Source organism: Schistocerca nitens, chromosome 12 (assembly GCF_023898315.1).
Source record: "Schistocerca nitens isolate TAMUIC-IGC-003100 chromosome 12, iqSchNite1.1, whole genome shotgun sequence".
NCBI lineage: Eukaryota > Metazoa > Arthropoda > Insecta > Orthoptera > Acrididae > Schistocerca > Schistocerca nitens.
The window spans coordinates 35,447,917-35,466,613 of NC_064625.1; the positions used below are offsets into that span (position 1 = coordinate 35,447,917).

Sequence of the window (18,697 nt, forward strand, 5' to 3'; positions counted from 1 at the left end):
TTCAGAAACGACTTCCTGACACTTAAATCTATACTCGATGTTAACAAATTTCTCTTCTTCAGAAACGCTTTCCTTGCCATTGTCAGTCTACATTTTATATCCTCTCTACTTCGACCATCATCAGTTATTTTGCTCCCCAAATAACAAAACTCCTTTACTGCTTTAAGTGTCTCATTTCCTAATCTAATTCCCTCAGCATCACCCGAGTTAACTCGACTACATTCCATATCCTCGTTTTGCTTTTGTTGATGTTCATCTTATACCCTCCTTTCAAGACACTGTCCATTCCGTTCAACTGCTCTTCCTAGTCCTTTGCCATCTCTGACAGAATTACGTCATCGGCGAACCTCAAAGTTTTAATTGTCCATAATGTTCTTCAAACCAGTCACCAACAATTGCGGCCTGGTGACATGTCTGGGAACATGAGCTCTATGAATTGTTACAAATACTCTTCAAATAATCAAAAATAACCATTTCCAGTCAATGGTCGGATTGCCAGAGAACCCACTCCACTCCACGTAAGCAAAGCCAACACCATTATGGTTCCTTGTGCAGTCTGCGTCATACTGGAAACCCCCCATAAGCTCTTACCAAAGGAAAGCGGGAAACATGTGACCAGGCTACGGTTTTCCAGTCCTCTAGTATCCAACCGATATGATCACGAGCGCAGGTGGGGCGCTGCAGGCGATGTCGTGCTGTTAACCAAGGCACTCGCGTTACTGCCACAGCCCATCAACGCCAAATTTCACCGCTCTGTCCTCACACATACGTTCGTCGTACCTCCCACTTAGATTTTTTCGGTTATTCCACGCAGTGTTGCTTGTCTGTTAGCACTGACAACTCTACGCAAACGCCGCTGCTCTCGGACGTTAAGTGAATGCGGTCAGCCACTGAGTTGCCCGTGGTCAGAGGTAATGACTGAAATGTGGTATTCTCGGCGCACTCTTGACACTGTGGATAGCGGAATATTGAATTACCTAACGATTTCCGAAATGGAATGTCCCATGTGTCTAGCTCCAAGTACCATTCCGCGTACAGAGTCTGTTAACTCCTGTCGTGCGGCCACAATCACGTCGGAGAGCCCTTCACATGAATCACCAGAACAAATGACAGTTTCGCCAATGCACTGCCCTTTTATATCTTGTGCAAGCGACACTACCGCCGCCTGTATACGTGCATATTGCTATCCCATGACTTTCTTCACGTCATTGTAGTATATCACCAATTTTATAAAAGTGTAACTACCTAACACCTAATTACAGAGCCATCTCCTTCCTACCGGTATTCTCAAACAATTTTGAGAAGTTAATTTATAAACAATATTGAACCTCTTTTGTGACCCGCCAGGTTAGCCGAGAGCACTAATGCTCTGCTTCCTGGACTCGGGTAGGTGCGCCAGCCCTGGATCGAATTCGCCCGGCGGATTACCGACGAAGGCCAGTGTGCCAGCCAGCCTGGATGTGGTTTTTAGGCGGTTTTCCACATCCCAGTAGGTAAATACCGGGCTGGTCCCCACGTCCCACCTCAGTTACACGACTTGCAGACATCAGAACACGTTCGCACTATTCCATGGATTACACTTTATGCAGACAGCTGGGGTACACCACATCCATCCTGGGGGGGGGGGGGGGGAGGGTACAGGGTGGTGACAGGAAGAGCATCCGGCCACCCCTTAAAATAACCTTGCCAAATCCAGCCCTAACCATGCCGACCCTGTGAAACCACGCAACAAAGGCACAAGCAAAATAAGAAGAAGAGCATTCAACCTTTTTTTTTTGATAATGAACTTTTAAGAACAACTCATTTGGCTTTCATTAAAGCGTCTATATAGTGAAGGGAATTTATACTCTCACAGACTCAATTCTCATCAAATTAAACAAAAAAGTGTACTTCTGACCAAAAATCGATTCTGGTAGCTGGAGTGCAATGTTTTTGTTAATCATGCCTTTTGCGTTCTCATGGTGGTATTTCGATAGAAACTTCGTCACCTGACTCACATTTCTTTATATCTAATCGAGAAGTGAAATACCAATTCTCACAGTCTTATCTTTAAAATTTCTTTAATATAACAAATACACTCCTGGAAATGGAAAAAAAGAACACATTGACACCGGTGTGTCAGACCCACCATACTTGCTCCGGACACTGCGAGAGGGCTGTACAAGCAATGATCACACGCACGGCACAGCGGACACACCAGGAACCGCGGTGTTGGCCGTCGAATGGCCCTAGCTGCGCAGCATTTGTGCACCGCCGCCGTCAGTGTCAGCCAGTTTGCCGTGGCATACGGAGCTCCATCGCAGTCTTTAACACTGGTAGCATGCCGCGACAGCGTGGACGTGAACCGTATGTGCAGTTGACGGACTTTGAGCGAGGGCGTATAGTGGGCATGCGGGAGGCCGGGTGGACGTACCGCCGAATTGCTCAACACGTGGGGCGTGAGGTCTCCACAGTACATCGATGTTGTCGCCAGTGGTCGGCGGAAGGTGCACGTGCCCGTCGACCTGGGACCGGACCGCAGCGACGCACGGATGCACGCCAAGACCGTAGGATCCTACGCAGTGCCGTAGGGGACCGCACCGCCACTTCCCAGCAAATTAGGGACACTGTTGCTCCTGGGGTATCGGCGAGGACCATTCGCAACCGTCTCCATGAAGCTGGGCTACGGTCCCGTACACCGTTAGGCCGTCTTCCGCTCACGCCCCAACATCGTGCAGCCCGCCTCCAGTGGTGTCGCGACAGGCGTGAATGGAGGGACGAATGGCGACGTGTCGTCTTCAGCGATGAGAGTCGCTTCTGCCTTGGTGCCAATGATGGTCGTATGCGTGTTTGGCGCCGTGCAGGTGAGCGCCACAATCAGGACTGCATACGACCGAGGCACACAGGGCCAACACCCGGCATCATGGTGTGGGGAGCGATCTCCTACACTGGCCGTACACCACTGGTGATCGTCGAGGGGACACTGAATAGTGCACGGTACATCCAAACCGTCATCGAACCCATCGTTCTACCATTCCTAGACCGGCAAGGGAACTTGCTGTTCCAACAGGACAATGCACGTCCGCATGTATCCCGTGCTACCCAACGTGCTCTAGAAGGTGTAAGTCAACTACCCTGGCCAGCAAGATCTCCGGATCTGTCCCCCATTGAGCATGTTTGGGACTGGATGAAGCGTCGTCTCACGCGGTCTGCACGTCCAGCACGAACGCTGGTCCAACTGAGGCGCCAGGTGGAAATGGCATGGCAAGCCGTTCCACAGGACTACATCCAGCATCTCTACGATCGTCTCCATGGGAGAATAGCAGCCTGCATTGCTGCGAAAGGTGGATATACACTGTACCAGTGCCGACATTGTGCATGCTCTGTTGCCTGTGTCTATGTGCCTGTGGTTCTGTCAGTGTGATCATGTGCTGTATCTGACCCCAGGAATGTGTCAATAAAGTTTCCCCTTCCTGGGACAATGAATTCACGGTGTTCTTATTTCAATTTCCAGGAGTGTATATTCTTAAAAAGTTTCATTCCCTGTTGAATTTCCAAAAACAGTGATACATGCATGTTTTTTTTTCTAATTGAGGAGCTAAACACCAATTTTCAAACATTTAGGTTTAAAAATGCTTTCACAATGAAATATTTCCATAAAACATTTCATCCTCTACTTCATCCCCTTAAGAGTTGAATTTTCAAAAACAGTGAAATGCGTATTTTTTTATTTGTAACAGGTAGTAAAAAATAAATTTTCATACATTAAGCTTCAAAAATGCTTGCCTATTGAAATGGTTCTACAAAAACTTTTATCCCATATTTCATCCCCTTATGTGTTCAATTTCCAAAAACACTGAAACACGTTTTTTTTAAATTGAGTGAAATATCAATTTCCATAGATGTAGCTTTAAAAATACTTTAGTAGTTCTTTAATAAAGATTCATTTAAAAAAACTTTCACCTACTATTTCATCCCAAAGAGGTTAAATTTCCAGAAATGCTGAAACACGTATTTCTTTATTTCTGACTGAGAAACCAAATAACAATTTTCGTACGCCTTAATAACGTCATATTTCATTTTAAAAAACCTTAGGGGTGGAATTTCGAAAAATTTCTTCTTAAACAGTATAAGACCAACATCCTCTCCAAACGTGAGGTTTCTCTCCTTTGTGGTTTGGGCTGAGGGGCCCTATAGATTATAAAACAGGATCAATATTATCTCTCCTAACAAAATGCTGTCTTTCTGGAATTATTACTCTGTTGGCAGTTTTCAGTATTCTTGTCAGAACCTTCAGTTTAGTTCATAAAGTTCTACAGAGGAAATGGAGATGTTATGAAATTAGCAGGAATCACCCTTGCGTGGGTGGAGTCCTACCTCAACAACAGAAGCAGAGGATTACGTTAGTAAATCATACCACAGAAATAAGACTCAATTCAGATGAGTAGTTCACAAAATTCTACTGGGGAAATGCAAGTGCTATGAAATTAACAGAATCACACATGCGTGGATGTAGCCCTTTCTCTACAACATAAAAGAGAGGAGCACATTAGTAAATGACGCCACAGAAATAAGACTAAATTCAGAGCGAAGAAACTTTAAATATGGAGTCCCACAAAGTTTGATATTTCATCCACTCCTGTTCTCGAACTACACAAATGATTAACGTAAGCCACTGGAGAGTTCTCCAAAACCTATGTTTGCCGGTGACACAAGTATATTAATAATGGGCTCGGACGTATGCATATTAAACACAGCTCTGGAAATAACGGAAGAAGCTTATAACTGTTTCACAGCTATCAGTTTAACCATTAATCTTGCAAAGGATCGTAGCATGCAATTCAAAACAGTTCAAAATGATTTACAGACACCAGAAGTAGAGAACGATCACTGAATGGGGCTCCATGCGTCAGGTTCCTGGACACTCACTTTTTTTTTTTCTTTCACTAGCTGCTTATATTTTATGACCCACCGTCTAATTTCTTATGGTGGGTCGTATGTTGGCACTTAGCCGCTGTGACTGGGTCCGGGGTCCGGAGTGACTGAAAGTAACACCACACCGGCTCCCGTCCCCACTCGCACCGTTGCCCGTGTCCCGCCACGTGGAGGCGGGCTCTATTTGTTTAGATCCATTTGATATCTTATTTTTTTGTGCAGCATTAGAAAAACTTATAACTAATACATAATCAAGTAAGATATTAATATACAAAACGAAATTAAATATTTAGAAAGAAGGAAGGGAGAGAACTGAATAGAGAAGCGATAGGTATAATATTGCCCGTCACCTGGTTGTGGGCGGCGGCCCGGGTCTTGGAATGACCCTCAAGACGCTGGCCGTCGCTCACCATGCCTTTAACATCTACCATCCTAAAAACTACATTAACTAGAAGAGATTAGAGTACGTTAAAGCTAGAAACTAAGACTAAGACCTCCATGTCCAGCCTGCTAAACTGTTTACGATATACAATAGAGAGGTAACTGATTTTGTGCTTGGCTCAAAGTTGCTAATGAAAGGGTACTTGTGGTAAAAGTAATAAGGTAATGACGCTAACGGTTTGTGTTGAGCCTACAAGGCTCCTGGTATAGTACATCAGGCGCAAGCACCTCCCGGCCCCGCCGACAACACGACCTGAACGGTGGTTTTCCCCGATCTACCATAGGTATCCGTCGGGCTGGGCTCAAAAGAGAGGAACCACAATTAAGATCCATCCAGGACGTGCGCCGCCTCTTACCAGGGGGTGTAGGTCCCTTGAAGAGGTGCCTGACTTTAAGCTTCAGATCAGAAGTTATTAGTGTAGTGGAGGTTGAGGTATAGGCTGTGTAGGTTGGTTGTACAAACAGTTCGCGCTGAGCCAATGAGACTTACAATGATACGTGGTGTGGCAGTTAGCACCTTCCGGCCCCGCCAGCAACACAGCCTGAACGGTGGTTTTCGCCGATCTACCATAGGTATCCGTCGGGTTGGGCTCAAAAGAGAGGGACCACAATTAAGATCCTTCCATCCGGACTGTGCGCTGCCTCTTAACGGAAGGCGTAGGTCCCTTGAATAGGTACCCAGCTTTAAGCTCTTATTAGACATGGAGATGCTGTTAACTACATATACGGTGCAATCTGTTTTTAGGATTGTGTGTGACTTGTGCACCTCTTGTCGGTTGTTCCACTCTGTTCTTTGAGTTTGACTTGGTTGACACTATGGATCATCCGCGCTGGACGCTTCAATATCTGTGTTTGTGCCCTGGTCTGTATCTGTTTCTTCTTCATCACCCGTGGTGCTAATCATATCTGTGTCCCCCTGGGCATCGTGACGTCTGTTTGGACCGACTTGCCTTCGGTAGGGTCTGTTGCGCAAGTATTCTATTTGTTGGATCTTCGAGATTTCGTCCGTTAGTTTGTTGAGTGCAGTCCACCTTTCCGGGTCGCGTATTATGGCATATAGTTCGTTCTGTGTGTTCAGGCGATTTATGTGTACTGTGTGTCTTATGTTCGTGCGTTGTCCGCAGAAGAAGACAGTATGTTCAGGGGAACCTTCTTCCCCGCATGTGCATCTATTAGTCTGCTGCAGACTCACGCAGTACAGGTGCGTGGGATAAGGGCCAAGTCCTGTGATGAAATGTACCATACCGCGGCTGGGATCAGTATGTTTTAGTTTTAGTCTTTCCCGGATGTCAGGGAAGAAGTTGTATACACGGCGGCCCTTATCGCTGTTGGCCCACTCGCTCTGCCAGGTATCCACTCGCCATGCTCTGAGTTGGCGTGTTGTCTCAGTCGGTACACCAGTGATCTGCCGAACCTGGACATCCAGATGTATGAGTTAGCACCAGTCTGTGGCTACGTTAAGCAGAAAGCTCAGCTCCGTTTTGCACTGAGGAATCTCCCATTCTGCTGACCTACAGACTGGATCTCTAACGTAGCTGAGTGCTGCTTTGTGCACTTCCTCTCACTGCTGTCTTATAGAGCAATTTTACAGAGTAATACCCAAGGTTAAAAGAAGAAGCATGCAGCAAAACTGTTGTGCAAAATTTATAACTAAACATCTTGTAGAGCCCGCATCTTGTGGTCGTGCGGTAGCGTTCTCGCTTCCCACGCCCGGGTTCCCGGGTTCGATTCCCGGCGGGGTCAGGGATTTTCTCTGCCTCGTGATGGCTGGGTGTTGTGTGATGTCCTTAGGTTAGTTAGGTTTAAGTAGTTCTAAGTTCTAGGGGACTGATGACCATAGATGTTAAGTCCCATAGTGCGCAGAGCCATTTGAACCATCTTGTAGAATTCTTTTCAAAGATGTAATGATTCCTTACAGATACTGTTTAATGGTAATTGTGGTTAATAGTGAGAGTGTTTTAGGATCAACCGTAACACTAGAAGTAGAAATAACTGTCCAATTTGCTGTAGGTCCCTGTCCTGGGTTCAGAAAGAAGTTTCTTATTCTGGAACAAATGGGGTGAAACTGGAAATCTCCATATCTTCGTTACTACAGTGAAAGAGAGCCTTATATGAAACACTCCTTCCACAGTTTTCCAGAATATGAGTATCTGGACTCAGATATGAAAAATTTTACATTCATATTAAATAGTTTTTAACTTGCTGTCGAATCACCTGCATAAAGTATGGTATCTATACTTTCGTCGCATGTCATTTATGTAGAATAGGAAGAGTAATAAGGCCAAGTGCTGTCCGTTGAGGAACGCCACTGAATTTGTCTTCCCAGATTGAATAAGTCCTGTCATCACTTTCCTGGTGGTTCATGGTCTGGGTTCCTGTTGTCATGTCCTAGTTCATGAACCACGGGCAACGTATGAGTGGCCAAGTAAGTGGTCCTGACAGTCGGGATACCAGTTACTTTGGAGTAAGGCTAGGCATCTCGGACATTTTCTGAGTCGTGGTCACCTTTGTGCTCAGACGGCAAAGCCTACCAAATCCACCGGTTAGTCCCTCAACCGTTAGGAGTAAAACTCAATGGGACCTGGGGCAAGTAAGGCTAGCAACCTGCTTCCCTGGTACTTTAAATATGATGCTGGCAACAATCAGAGCAAAATGCCTCGGACCTTTGGAGGGGACGGAGCCCCACCTCCAATTGACAAACCAGGGACTCCTAAGATACGACTTGGCAAACAAATGGTAATGAGATGGGGAGCTATTAATATCAATGGGGGCTACTCTGGGAAGAAGGTAGAGCTGGCAGAGGCTGCAAGTAAGATGGGGCTGGACGCCTTAGCTGTTAGTGACACTCGGGTAATGGGTGAGAAAGAAGAAGAAGTGGGAGAATACAAGGTCTACCGGTCAGGAGTCAAAGCAGGAATAGCACAATGGGGTGTAGGGCTTTACATCAGGAAAGAAATGGAACCCAGCGTAGTTGCAGTAAGGTATGTAAACGAACGACTGATGTGGATACATTTGACAATGTCTAGCAAGAAAATTAGGATTGTGTCAGTATATCCGCATTGTGAAGGGACAGATCAAGATAAGATGGATAGTTTTTATGACGCACTCAGTGATGTGGTTGTTAGAGTAAAGGACAAGGACAGTGTTCTGCTCATGGGGGACTTTAATGTCAGGATTGGAAATCGAACAGAAGGGTATGAAAAGGTTATGGGTAAATTTGGAGGGGATATGGAGGCCAACAGGAACGGGAAACAACTCTTGGATTTGTGTGCCAGCATGAGCTTAGTAATCTCAAACTCCTTTTTTAAACATAAGAACATTCACCGGTATACTTGGGAAGGCAGGTGAACCAGATCTGTCATTGACTATATAATAACAGATCAGGAATTCAGGAAGGCTGTGAGGGACACACGAGTATTCAAGGGATTCTTTGATGACACTGATCACTATTTAATCTGCAGTGAAATTGGTATTGTGAGGCCGAAAGTGCAGGAGGTCAGGTCCATATGTAGGAGGGTAAGAGTGGAGAAACTTCAGGATAAGAAAATCAGGCACAAGTACATAACAGTGATCTCAGAAAGGTACCAGTTAGTTGAATGTAGTCAATGGACAAGGTATCAAAAATGGCTACATACTAGAACTCAGGTAGACAGAGAAAGTTATGTTGAAGAAAGAAACAAAACCAAACAGATAATTGCAGCATCCAAGAAGAAATCTTGGGAAGACTTTGGAAACAGGTTGGAGACTTTGAGTCAAGCTGGTGGAAAAACCATTCTGGACTGTAATTAGCAGTCTTCGAAAGGGAGGTAAGAAGGAAATGACAAGTGTTTTGGACAGGTCAGGAAAACTGCTGGTGAATCCTGTGGATTCCTTGGGCAGATGGAGGGACTATTTTGAAGAGTTGCTCAATGTAGGTGAAACTACGATCAGTAATGTTTCAGAGTTCGATGTACAATTGGATAGGAATGATGATGGAAATAGGATCACATTTGAGGAAGTGGAGAAAATGGTCAATAGATTGCAGTGCAATAAAGCGGCTGGGGTGGATGAAATTAAGTCGGAACTCATCAAATACAGTGGAATGTCAGGTCTTAAATGGCTACACAGGATAATTGAAATGGCGTGAGAGTCGTGACAGGTTCCATCAGACTGGACGAAAGCAGTAATCACACCAATCTTTAAACATGGAAACAGAAAAGATTGTAACAACTACAGAGGTATCTCTTTAATCAGCGTTGTGGGTAAAATTTTCTCAGGTATTGTTGAAAGGAAAGTGCGAGTATTAGTTTAGGACAAATTGGATGAAAATCAGTGTGGGTTTAGGCCTCTTAGAGGTTGTCAGGACCAGATCTTTAGCTTACGGCAAACAATAGAGAAGTGTTACGAGTGGAACGGGGAATTGTATCTATGCTTTATAGATCTAAAAAAGGCATATGACTGGGTTCCTAGGAGGAAGTTATTGACTGTTCTACGAGATTATGGAATAGGAGGCAAACTTTTGCAAGAAATTAAAGGTCTTTACATACATATTCAGGCAGCATTTAGAGTTGACGGTAAATTGAGTTCATGGTTCAGAGTAGTTTCAGGGGTAAGACAAGGCTGCAACCTGTCTCCATTGTTGTTCATATTATTTATGGATCATATGTTGAAAACAATAGACTGGCTGGGTGAGATTAAGATATGTTGTTGTTGTGGTCTTCAGTCCTGAGACTGGTTTGATGCAGCTCTCCATGCTACTCTATCCTGTGCAAGCTTCTTCATCTCCCAGTACCTACTGCAACCTACATCCTTCTGAATCTGCTTAGTGTATGCATCTCTTGGTCTCCCCCTACGATTTTTACCCTCCACGCTGCCCTCCAATACTAAATTGGTGATCCCTTGATGCCTCAGAACATGTCCTACCAACCGATCCCTTCTTCTGGTCAAGTTGTGCCACAAACTCCTCTTCTCCCCAATCCTATTCAGTACCTCCTCATTAGTTATGTGATCTACCCATCTAATCTTTAGCATTCTTCTGTAGCACCACATTTCGAAAGCTTCTATTCTCTTCTTGTCCAAACTATTTATCGTCCATGTTTCACTTCCATACATGGCTACACTCCATACAAATACTTTCAGAAAAGACTTCCTGACACTTAAATCTATACTCGATGTTAACAAATTTCTCTTCTTCAGAAACGCTTTCCTTGCCATTGCCAGTCTACATTTTATATCCTCTCTACTTCGTCCATCATCAGTTATTTTGCTCCCCAAATAGCAAAACTCCTTTACTACTTTAAGTGTCTCATTTCCTAATCTAATACCTTCAACATCACCCGACTTAATTCGACTACATTCCATTATCCTCGTTTTGCTTTTGTTGATGTTCATCTTATACCCTCCTTTCAAGACACTGTCCATTCCGTTCAACTGCTCTTCCAAGTCCTTTGCTGTCTCTGACAGAATTACAATGTCATCGGCGAACCTCAAAGTTTTTATTTCTTCTCCATGGATTTTAATACCTACTCCGAATTTTTCTTTTGTTTCCTTTAATGCTTGCTCAATATACAGATTGAATAACATCGGGGAGAGGCTACAACCCTGTCTTACTCCCTTCCCAACCACTGCTTCCCTTTCATGCCCCTCGACTCTTATAACCGCCATCTGGTTTCTGTACAAATTGTAAATAGCCTTTCGCTCCCTGTATTTTACCCCTGCCACCTTTAGAATTTGAAAGAGAGTATTCCAGTCAACATTGTCAAAAGCTTTCTCTAAGTCTACAAATGCTAGAAACGTAGGTTTGCCTTTCCTTAATCTTTCTTCTAAGATAAGTCGTAAGGTCAGTATTGTCTCACGTGTTCCAGTATTTCTACGGAATCCAAACTGATCTTCCCCGAGGTCGGCTTCTACTAGTTTTTCCATTCGTCTGTAAAGAATTCGTGTTAGTATTTTGCAGCTGTGGCTTATTAAACTGATTGTCCGGTAATTCTCACATCTGTCAACACCTGCTTTCTTTGGAATTGGAATTATTATATTCTTCTTGAAGTCTGAGGGTATTTCGCCTGTTTCATACATCTTGCTTACCAGATGGTAGAGTTTCGTCAGGGCTGGCTCTCCCAAAGCCGTCAGTAGTTCCAATGGAATGTTGTCTACTCCGGGGGCCTTGTTTCGACTCAGGTCTTTCAGTGCTCTGTCAAATTCTTCACGCAGTATCGTATCTCCCATTTCATCTTCATCTACATCCTCTTCCATTTCCATAATATTGTCCTCAAGTACATGGCCCTTGTATAGACCCTCTATATACTCCTTCCACCTTTCTGCTTTCCCTTCTTTGCTTAGAACTGGGTTTCCATCTGAGCTCTTGATGTTCATACAAGTGGTTCTCTTATCTCCAAAGGTCTCTTTAATTTTCCTGTAGGCAGTATCTATCTTACCCCTAGTGAGATAAGCCTCTACATCCTTACATTTGTCCTCTAGCCATCCCTGCTTAGCCATTTTGCACTTCCTGTCGATCTCATTTTTGAGACGTTTGTATTCCTTTTTGCCTGCTTCATTTACTGCATTTTTATATTTTCTCCTTTCATCAATTAGATTCAATATTTCTTCTGTTACCCAAGGATTTCTACTAGCCCTCGTCTTTTTACCTACTTGATTCTCTGCTGCCTTCACTACTTCATCCCTCAAAGCTACCCATTCTTCTTCTACTGTATTTCTTTCCCCCATTCCCGTCAATTGTTCCCTTATGCTCTCCCTGAAACTCTGTACAACCTCTGGTTCTTTCAGTTTATCCAGGTCCCATCTCCTTAAATTCCCACCTTTTTGCAGTTTCTTCAGTTTTAATCTACAGGTCATAACCAATAGATTGTGGTCAGAGTCCACATCTGCCCCTGGAAATGTCTTACAATTTAAAACCTGGTTCCTAAATCTCTGTCTTACCATTATATAATCTATCTGATACCTTTTAGTATCTCCAGGGTTCTTCCATGTATACAACCTTCTATCATGATTCTTAAACCAAGTATTAGCTATGATTAAGTTGTGCTCTGTGCAAAATTCTACCAGGCGGCTTCCTCTTTCATTTCTTAGCCCCAATCCATATTCACCTACTACGTTTCCTTCTCTCCCTTTCCCTACACTCGAATTCCAGTCACCCATGACTATTAAATTTTCGTCTCCCTTCACTGTCTGAATAATTTCTTTTATTTCATCATACATTTCTTCAATTTCTTCGTCATCTGCAGAGCTAGTTGGCATATAAACTTGTACTACTGTAGTAGGTGTGGGCTTCGTATCTATCTTGGCCACAATAATGCGTTCACTAAGCTGTTTGTAGTAGCTTACCCGCGTTCCTATTTTCCTATTCATTATTAAACCTACTCCTGCATTACCCCTATTTGACTTTGTGTTTATAACCCTGTAATCACCTGACCAGAAGTCTTGTTCCTCCTGCCACCGAACTTCACTAATTCCCACTATATCTAACTTTAACCTATCCATTTCCCTTTTCAAATTTTCTAACCTACCTGCCCGATTAAGGGACCTGACATTCCACGCTCCGATCCGTAGAACGCCAGTTTTCTTTCTCCTGATAACGACATCCTCTTGAGTAGTCCCCGCCCGGAGATCCGAATGGGGGACTATTTTACCTCCGGAATATTTTACCCAAGAGGATGCCATCATCATTTAATCATACAGTAAAGCTGCATGCCCTCGGGAAAAATTACGGCCGTAGTTTCCCCTTGCTTTCAGCCGTTCGCAGTACCAGCACAGCAAGGCCGTTTTGGTTATTGTTACAAGGCCAGATCAGTCAATCATCCAGACTGTTGCCCTTGCAACTACTGAAAAGGCTGCTGCCCCTCTTCAGGAACCACACGTTTGTCTGGCCTCTCAACAGATACCCCTCCGTTGTGGTTGTACCTACGGTACGGCTATCTGTATCGCTGAGGCACGCCGAAAACAAAAAAAGCAGTCTCGCATATGCGGATGACTTAGTTGTGATGGCAGATTCGATTGAAAGTTTGCAAAGTAATATTTCAGAGCTAGATCAGATATGTAAGGACTATGGTATGAAGATTAGCATCTCCAAAACGAAAGTAATGGCAGTGGGAAAGAGACATAAACGGATTGAATGTCAAATAGGAGGAACTTCAAGTACTTAGGATGCATATTCTCACAGGATGGCAACATGTTGAAAGAACTGGAAGCGAGGTGTAGCAAAGCTAATGCAGTGATCGCTCAGCTACGATCTACTCTCTTCTGCAAGAAGAAAGTCAATACTAAGACTAAGCTATCTGTGTACCGTTCAATCTTTCGACCAAGTTTGTTATATGGGAGCGAAAGCTGGGTGGATTCAGGTTACCTTATCAGTAACGTTGAGGTTACCGATATGAAAGTAGCTAGGATGATTGCAGGTACTAGTAGATGGGAACAATGGCAGGAGAGTGTCCACAATGAGGAAATCAAAGAAAAACTGGGAATGAACTCTATAGATGTAGCAGTCAGGCGAACAGGCTTAGATGGTGGGGTCATGTTACACGCATGGGAGAAGCAAGGTTACCCAAGAGACTCATGGGTTCAGCAGTAGAGGGTAGGAGGAGTCGGTTCAAGTGGTTCAAATGGTTCTGAGCACTATGGGACTCAACTTCTGAGGTCATTAGTCCCCTAGAACTTAGAACTAGTTAAAGCTAACTAACCTAAGGACATCACACACATCCATGCCCGAGGCAGGATTCGAACCTGCGACCGTAGCGGTCTCGCGTTTCCAGACTGCAGCGCCTAGAACCGCACGGCCACTTCGGCCGGCGGAGGAGTCGGGGTAGACCCAAGAAGGTACCTGGATTCGGTTAAGAATGATTTTGAAGTAATAGGCTTAACATCAGAAGAGGCACCAATGTTAGCACTGAATAGGGGATCATGGAGGAATTTTATGAGGGGGACTATGCTCCAGACTGAACGCTGAAAGGCATAATCAGTCTCAAATGATGATGATCACTTTCCTGAGGAACTACTCTCCACTTTATACACTTTAAGCAAGAGAGACTTTCCCCAGAAGAAATATCTCATCACGCCAAAAGTTTCGACACTTCATTAATAAAAAAGTAGAGAAAATTTAAGATGATGGTCTTGATGCTCCAGGAGTTCTACATAGTCTTCCCCCACCCGAGTACAAAGCAAAGAACATTTGTAAAACCATATGAAAACGTCAGAAAAGTCCTCCTTTGGGATGTTGGTCAACTCACACATAACATCCACACCTTCTTCGGCCTCGAGGAACCGTCAGAGACCCTTTATGTTCTTTGTCGTTTTGTGGTACGTTCATGATTACCCGCAATGGTTTTTTCCGGAAAAGAACTGTCAATGTTTTTCATTTCAGTCAAGTCGCTGCAGGGAACCACGTGAAGTTTTTGTTTGGGTCTCAAGGTGTGTGGGACAAACTTTGCACTCTCTTTTCTTTTCTTCAACGCGGTTTGAAAGAATGAAGTTTCTATTGAATACTTCAGAGATTTGCATGGATTTGCAATGATTTCACCATCTACCTTTAACTCTCATTTTTGTTGATGTTGATTACTCCTACAATGCTGAAGATTGTCATGAATATTTGATTTCCAGATGATGAGTTCATTGCTCGGTTGTGATTTGTAACATAACAACGCTGACACACTACAGCCAAGCGTCCACTGCTTAACACCGCTTACTCACAACTCACTGGTCAAATGCACGCCTGTTGTTTACAGTTGTTAGTTCAAGCTGCCACCGTAGTTATTGTACTAATGTTGCTTATCCATCAGGAATGAAATTAGCCTCGAAACCTTTTGAGTGGATGGTTTAGGTGGCCATTTTGCAAAGGAAAAAGTCATGGTTTACCAGAGGTCACAAAAAGTACCTTTTATATACTTGTAGATCTTGTTTTCCAGGCGTCTACTTACTTTGGTGATAAGTTTATTAATGGCTTGTATTCTAAAGTGGCCTTTTCTGAAACCATGTTGGTTATCCAAAATAATTTTGTGTGTTTTATTATAGTTTTCTATTTGGTATATTCTGTCCTTTCGAATATTTTGAAAAATGTTTGCTGTAGAGAAATCGGTCAATAATTTCCTGCATCGTCATGTTTGCTCTCTTATGGACTGGTTGTACTCCCGTATCAGTTTATTCGGGAAGGTTTCTTCTTTAATTGACCGACTGATGGTAAGAGAGAGTGGGTACAGTTTAGGTTGCTTGAGGTATTTATTACACTCCTGGAAATGGAAAAAAGAACACATTGACACCGGTGTGTCAGACCCACCACACTTGCTCCGGACACTGCGAGAGGGCTGTACAAGCAATGATCACACGCACGGCACAGCGGACACACCAGGAACCGCGGTGTTGGCCGTCGAATGGCCCTAGCTGCGCAGCATTTGTGCACCGCCGCCGTCAGTGTCAGCCAGTTTGCCGTGGCATACGGAGCTCCATCGCAGTCTTTAACACTGGTAGCATGCCGCGACAGCGTGGACGTGAACCGTATGTGCAGTTGACGGACTTTGAGCGAGGGCGTATAGTGGGCATGCGGGAGGCCGGGTGGACGTACCGCCGAATTACTCAACACGTGGGGCGTGAGGTCTCCACAGTACATCGATGTTGTCGCCAGTGGTCGGCGGAAGGTGCACGTGCCCGTCGACCTGGGACCGGACCGCAGCGACGCACGGATGCACGCCAAGACCGTAGGATCCTACGCAGTGCCGTAGGGGACCGCACCGCCACTTCCCAGCAAATTAGGGACACTGTTGCTCCTGGGGTATCGGCGAGGACCATTCGCAACCGTCTCCATGAAGCTGGGCTACGGTCCCGTACACCGTTAGGCCGTCTTCCGCTCACGCCCCAACATCGTGCAGCCCGCCTCCAGTGGTGTCGCGACAGGCGTGAATGGAGGGACGAATGGCGACGTGTCGTCTTCAGCGATGAGAGTCGCTTCTGCCTTGGTGCCAATGATGGTCGTATGCGTGTTTGGCGCCGTGCAGGTGAGCGCCACAATCAGGACTGCATACGACCGAGGCACACAGGGCCAACACCCGGCATCATGGTGTGGGGAGCGATCTCCTACACTGGCCGTACACCACTGGTGATCGTCGAGGGGACACTGAATAGTGCACGGTACATCCAAACCGTCATCGAACCCATCGTTCTACCATTCCTAGACCGGCAAGGGAACTTGCTGTTCCAACAGGACAATGCACGTCCGCATGTATCCCGTGCTACCCAACGTGCTCTAGAAGGTGTAAGTCAACTACCCTGGCCAGCAAGATCTCCGGATCTGTCCCCCATTGAGCATGTTTGGGACTGGATGAAGCGTCGTCTCACGCGGTCTGCACGTCCAGCACGAACGCTGGTCCAACTGAGGCGCCAGGTGGAAATGGCATGGCAAGCCGTTCCACAGGACTACATCCAGCATCTCTACGATCGTCTCCATGGGAGAATAGCAGCCTGCATTGCTGCGAAAGGTGGATATACACTGTACTAGTGCCGACATTGTGCATGCTCTGTTGCCTGTGTCTATGTGCCTGTGGTTCTGTCAGTGTGATCATGTGATGTATCTGACCCCAGGAATGTGTCAATAAAGTTTCCCCTTCCTGGGACAATGAATTCACGGTGTTCTTATTTCAATTTCCAGGAGTGTATATTAACACCATTTTGTCATGACACATGTTTAAGTCTGAATTCAATAAAACTGTTCTGTATGATCAGGTTAAATTTATAGAGGGGAGCATTTTCTACTCGGTTGGAATGAATGAAGTTTCTATTGAACTCTTCATAGATTTTTATGGGATTTCCAGTGGTTTCATCATCTAGCTCTCTCTCTGTTTTAACACTAGGTCCTTTCTTGTCTGTTTATCTGATCAGCAAAAATTTTGCAGTTGAGAGCTAGAGACTTGAAACATTGTACATAACTCAGAATTAGATGACAGCGCAATATTACCTCGCTTTCATGTTTAGTGTGTGGCGGACAGTACTTTGTTTTCCTGTCTGTTTGTTCGTACAAATTTTGCAATTGATTTTAAACTAACATCGTGATGTGCTGGAGACTACATATTTCAGAACTGGATGACAGTGCCGTATTAACTCATTTTTTCTGGTGTTTTGCGGTGGGTACTTTGTTTTTCTGTCTGTTTGTTCAGCACATATTTTGCAGTTGATTTCGAACTAACTTCCCGATGAGTTAGAGAACTGAAACTTGCTACATTGCTCAGGACTGGATGGCAATACAATATTAACTCACTTTCGTGTGTGGTATGTACCAGATAGTAGGGCCTACTCTGTTTTTACTTTTTGCTTCTTTATTATATTCTATAGGAAAATAACAACTAAACATATTGATGTATTAGTAGTGGATAGTGTTGCATTGAACTCTTTCAGATAATATCAGGTGAAAAGGCAATGAAATAAAACCTTGAATGTAACACAGGTATCCGATATAAAGTCATGAAAATGTTTATAATCCATGGAAAAATTTCACACACAGAAGACTAAAGGACAGAAAATATTTACTTAAGTAATTGTTTAATGTAACACAGTTCTAAAATGGACTAAAAAGCACACAATACTTTCTCCTAGCCCTATACAGATTTATAACCCCACAGATGTAGTTCTATAAATCAGTGATTGAAAATTTTTAATATATATGAAAATGCTCGTAAGATTTAAAACGGAAAACATGAGACACAAGTTCAAACTAACCAACAGGAAGTGACGTCAGAGCAGCCGTTACAGTTACGTCAGTGATAAAAGCCAATGTCTTGTATCGGAAATACCCGTCAGTAGGGGAAATCAGCGCACATGAATAGTATTATCTGAGTGAGTAGGATTCAGCAGCAGTAGCGTTGGCTCTACAGTGAAGTGACGCGGTCAGCATGTCAGTGCATGCTCTTGCCTGCCCTGCCAACTCATTCTCAGGCAAACTGCTTTAGTTCCTTTAAATGTCCATGACGATGTCGATAACTGCTTCATTATGGTCATCACTTTCCGAGTGAGCAATCTCAGAAATATATATAGTGACGAAACTGAGACAGGCCACCCAAAACGTATCTAAAATGATGGAATATAACGAGGTGCGATTTTCGCGAAGTTATAGCGAAAAATATGGCGAATTTCCGGACGTTCGCCAAGTAACTTTTGGCCTTCCGTACGTCGGTCGCTAAAAAGGGAACCCTTGAAGGATAACTTTGTTTTCGTATGTCTGTCTGTCTGTCTGTCCGACTGTTAAAAACTCTTTTTCTCAGAAACGGGTAGTCGTATCAAGTTGAACCTTAAGTCACATACTGAGGTCTATGATCCCTTGGCGTTGTAAATAAAACATTGAAGCTTCTAAGACAATGCAATCAAAGGATTC

General features: G+C 44.3%; 1 protein-coding gene across 2 annotated transcripts in view; it reads right to left on the reverse strand.

Annotated features, from left to right (window-relative positions):
• LOC126215243 (F-box/LRR-repeat protein 7-like) overlaps positions 1 to 18,697 on the reverse strand; it is a 137,624-nt gene that overhangs the window by 87,220 nt on the left and 31,707 nt on the right. The window lies entirely within an intron of this gene.